Source organism: Balaenoptera physalus (assembly GCF_965194825.1).
Source record: "Balaenoptera physalus genome assembly, chromosome: 14".
Classification (NCBI taxonomy): Eukaryota; Metazoa; Chordata; class Mammalia; order Artiodactyla; family Balaenopteridae; genus Balaenoptera; species Balaenoptera physalus.
Window position 1 is genome coordinate 21,808,019 of NC_138893.1, and position 5,028 is coordinate 21,813,046.

General features: G+C 46.4%; 1 pseudogene across 1 annotated transcript; it reads right to left on the minus strand.

The window, feature by feature from the left end:
• Positions 1-1,359: 1,359 nt before the first annotated feature.
• Positions 1,360-4,828, minus strand: LOC309642908 (UBX domain-containing protein 4 pseudogene; annotated as a pseudogene). The gene is made up of 3 exons: positions 3,175-4,828; positions 1,731-1,787; positions 1,360-1,409 (listed from the first exon to the last, which is right to left on the minus strand). The product of its transcript is annotated as a UBX domain-containing protein 4 pseudogene (transcript).
• Between the last annotated feature and the right edge of the window lie 200 nt (positions 4,829-5,028).

A 5,028-nucleotide genomic window follows, 5' to 3' on the forward strand; every position in this document is an offset into this window, starting at 1 on the left:
GTAGAGGGTCAGGAAGGATACGGGAAGAGGTCCAGCGGGAACAGGAAAAGCAAATGCAGATGAGGAAAAGGAACCAGAAAAGTCACACAACCTGCAGGGGCCTTAGAAATGAGCTAGGCTTGCTTCTTCATTTTAAGTGAAATTAGTGGCCCAAAGAAGTTAAGTGGTTCGACCAAGTTCAGAGCCGGGACTTTAAGCCAAATTTTTCTAGCTTCTAAGCAAGGAAAACACATAAAGAGAAGGTCTGTGAAAGGGGATGGTTTGGAAAGAAGTGACGGGGGGTATGAGCGGGAGGGTGGACAGAGAGAGAGAGGCAGAAAGATACATAAACACACCATACACGCACATGCACACACACACACACGCTAAGCAGTGAGTTCTAAAGCAGGTATTTAATTAAACACTGTTTGTCACACCCCGACACTGCTACACATAACTAAAGTTTGGAGACCCCTGCCTTAAGCCCAGTACTTCTCAACTCTACTATGCCTAGAAATCACCTGGAGATCTTGTTAAAGTGCAGATTCTCGTTTTGTAATGCGGGGTGGTTCTGAGATTCTGAATGTCTAACAACTCCTCGGTGATGCTGATGCAACGTGTTCAAGGACCACTCTTAGAGTCAGAAGGCCCTACACCAGCAGTTCTCAGAGTGTGGTCCCTGGACCACAATGATGAATTCACCATCAGCTGATGAATGCACCACCAGCATTGCCTAATAACTTGCTAGAAATGCATATTCTCAGGCCCCATCCCATACCTACTGAATCAGAAGCTCTGGGGGTGAGGCCCAGAAATCTGTGTTTTAACAAGCTCTCCAGGTAATTCTGGCGCATATTAAAGTTTGGAACCATTGCACTAGGCCATAACGTCTCCTATCACCTTGTTGCCTGTAATTGGCTAAACAAGTGTGGCAGTACTTTATGTTCAAGTCATTACTTTTCACTGGGCTATCTGAACTTTCTACTAGGAATTATCAACATTCCAGTAATTCTTTTCAGACACCCTTAAGATTTGGGAATGACACCGAGATCATGAGGCTCAAATGTGATGTGTAATTAAGGAAGTATTTTCTGAGGCCTCCTTTATTAGGCTCAGCTTGGCTTCCTCTAATTGGTTTAGACTTCCACACCTGGAGCTGGACTAAGAGATGTCCCCTCAAACTTTTTTCTTGGAGTAAAATATCTCCTTTAGCTCACCCCCACTTGCCCACTCTAGGCCCCTATACCAGGTCCTGGATTCCTCAGAACGTAAGTTAATCCCAGGAACTTTTGAATCTGGCCCCCTGTCTGAATGGAAATAACAGGATGGAGCTCCCCAAAGCTCCAGACTCAGCAGGCCTGGTCTTCCCAGCCCCTGCAGTCATGAGCTCTGATGCAGAGATGGCCATTTTTGGAGAAGCAGCTCCCTACCTGTGGAAATCAGAGAAGGAGAGAATCGAGGCTCAAAATCGCCCATTTGATTCTAAGAAAGCTTGCTTTGCAGTGGATGATAAGGAATTTTATGTGAAAGGTATGATCCAGAGCAAGGAAAATGACAAAGTCACAGTCGAGACCCTCGACAACCGGGTAAGTGTTGATCTCAGATGTCCTTGCTAACATGGGCATTCCCCTTTGCCTTTGGAGTAGAATAGTAGAAATTGCATGCTGGCCCATAGGAATCTGAAGATAGAACAAGACTCACATTGATCTACTCTGAGTGAAGTCACAGGTAAAAACTGCCATGGCACATACCTTTCCTCTGGCTCTTTCCTTCGAGGACTTGGGCTTTGAGAGTTTTTATGATGTTTGCTTTGGAGAAAGGGGAAAGTGGTGGTGGAAGAGTTTGGACTGTTTAAGGGAGAGATTGATACAGATTGCTGCTGGATGGGCGAATATACCAAATAGAACTCTCTAGGCTGCAGAGTGACTTACAGAGGGAGCTCCAGAGGCAATGCCTAATTTAATGCAGAGAATTACAGAGCACCATTCAATTCAATCCTTACTGGACACCCACCATGTCTAGGTCACAGTGTCTATCACTCTGCAAATATGAGCAAATCTCAGTCCCGCTTCCCCAAAGTTTATCATCTAGTGTAGGAATCAAGAGTACATGGTGGGTATGGGGACTTCCCTGGTGGCACAGCGGTTAAGAATCCGCCTGCCGATGCAGGGGACACGGGGTCAATCCCCGGTCCCAGCAGATCCCACATGCTGCGGAGCAACTAAGCCCGTGCGCCACAACTACTGAGCCTGCACTCTAGAGCCCGCGAGCCACAACTACTCAGCCCGTGCGCCACAACTACTGAAGCCCGTGTGCCTAGAGCCTGTGCTCTGCAACAAGAGAAACCATGACAGTGAGAAGACCGTGCACCGCAGCGAAGAGTAGCGCCCACTCGCCACAACTAGAGAAAAGCCCGTGTGCAGTAAGGAAGACCCAACGCAGCCAAAAATAAATAAATAAACTAATTTTTTAAAAAAAGAGTACATGGTAGGTATGAATCGCAGTTCACAAATTCAAGCATACAAGACAGATGATGATGACGATGATGATGATGATGATTGTTATTATTAAACTTAACCTCTGGTGTCAGCCTCTTTTCACAGGGCCGGAAATAAATTTTCTGGAGTTACTATTGGGGTCCCCTCCCCAGAGCCATGCCACATTTTCAGTAATACCACATGGGGTGTCACTGCCCCCCTGAAGGATTGCTAAGAAACAAGCCCCAGTTTCTTTTTTTTTTTTTTTTGGAAAAGATTTTTTTTATCCAGTGTTTAAGTAAGATTAAAAACTACAAGATTTTGCTTGCAGCTGATGAGCAAGAAGAGAAAAGTTAAACCCAAATTATCATCTGATTGGCTAGTTAAAATGCTCTGACTCAAGATCAAATTATTCAGTGACACACCAGTTACTTTGTGTGGGCTGAGGAGTTCTGGAGCAAAACAGCCCTAAACAAAACATATCATCTGAGAGCACAGGGCTAATGGGCATATGAAATACTAAACAAGAAAGCTGATAAAGGGAGGCTGTCGCAGACCTTTTGCTATTTTAGGCTTCTAGCAGTTGGTTACCATATACAAGGACCTAGCAGCCAGTTATTTTATCTCTTGACTTATCTGAGGTTAAACAACTTTAACCCACTAAGCAGGAATAAAGAGACACTTTGTAGATGAGTTGGAAAACATAAAGCAGGCCCACTTCTCCAGTAGAATTTCAGTTGAATTAAATCATAAGAGAAACAATGATTGCTGCACATATTGTCCTTGTCACACTGCATCTGTTGAGTAGAATTTCCATTCCAAGTGTTGTTTTCATCTTCACCATCGTCTTGAGTCCTCAATCTGTATATCTTGCCCTCCTTTTTAAAGTCTTCCCCCCGTTTCTCCAGCACTCTTTTTCTGACTGGTTCCGTTTTTTCTGAGTTGCTAGAGGATGCAAGGTTTGAGGATTCCAATGATGCTGCTCTCACCGAGGTCTGTGCAGGAGGAGGATTACCAAATAAGAAGTTGCTAATCAATCTCCAGATGGCAAGGAATGGGTAAAGTACTGTCCCCAAGAATGTCCAAAAGTCGCCACTGGAAGAATGTACCATGGATGTAGTTGGTCTTCCTGCTGGCAACAGTACCACTGAAGCACTTGGGGCAAGTTCCAAATCCAGTAATTTCTTTTTATAATCTTCTTTGGTAAATTCCCTCCTGGGAAACATTGTTGCTAATGAAAAATTACCGTAAGTGTTGCCAACAGTCTGTGCAGCAAACTGCCTTGCTTCTTCTAGAGGAGCATCAGAAGGGAACTGATTTGTGAAGGAAGAACCATCAGGAAGACGGAATTGAATTCTCGCAACACTGCTTCTTTCTGTTGTGGAAGAGTCTCTCTTGACTTCCATTTCTGCCTGTTTGGCCAGCAGGGCAGCAGCTTTAGCAGCTTCTACTTCTTCCTTTGTCTTTGCAAAACAAGCAGCTCTCTCTGCACGGTCCAGTGCAATCTTCTGTTTTATACGCTCTCGAGCTGCCCTATCTTCTGCCTTTTCTCTGTTCCTTTCCTCTAACACTCTTTTTGTTAATTCTTCTTCTTGCTTTCTTTTATAATCCAACATTTATTTTCCAGTTTTCCTCCTCTCAATTTCCTCCTTAATCTCTCTCTGTTCTTCCTCTTTCCTTTTCTCTTCTCTCTTTTCTTCAAGGTGTTTGGTTAGTCTTTCCACTCTGACGGTGAGCTCCTCTGTAGGTCTCTGATTTGAACATCCACCAGGCTCTGGAGACACAGTGGCCTGGCCTGAAATTTCTCCTCCTGTTGCAGAATCTGACTTTGTATCAGAAGTGGGTGGTGTCTCACAGAGCTCTACATTTCTGGACTGACAGTTTTCAGAAGTGTTGTTCTGATCAAATGAGGTGGATGGAGTAGAGACTGACTTTCTCAATGGCCACTATTTGCCACTGATATTTCACTTTTTAACGAGTGCATCTGCCGGACTTTGTGGATTCTGGTAACAAGTTCATCTGCAGGAACATTTCCTGCTATTACTTCCAAGGGAATTCCACTGTCTCCAATAAAGAAACTGGATGGAACACACACTACAGGATAGATCTGTGAAAACTGTAGGCAGGCTTCACTTTTGGTATCGATTTTCACAGCAACAAAACTGTTTGAAGATGCTTCTGTCACTTTCTCATCTTCCCAACTTGCAGCCATCTGTGTAGCCTGTTCATCATCACCTGCCACGAACACCACGAAGACCGTGCCGCTCCTCTTGGCCGACGCGATGGTGGCTGGAATGGCGCCCTGGAACCACAGCATCGCTGCCCTCGGGCACAGGCGCTCGCTCGGCGTGTTGCCGCCTCGGTCCCGGAGCCGGCCCCGCCCTCTCCGTCTTTGGGCCCCCGCGGCCCGCCTCCGGCTCCGCACCGGCTTGCAGGCCCGTCAGCGGCTCCCAGGACGCGTGCAAGCGCGCAGGCCGAGGCGCGCCCCGCGACGCATGACGCCACGCGTCGCCGTTGGCAGCGCGCCCCCGTCCTTTGTCTCGTTGGCAAGTCGGTGCGTGCGGGAGCCCGG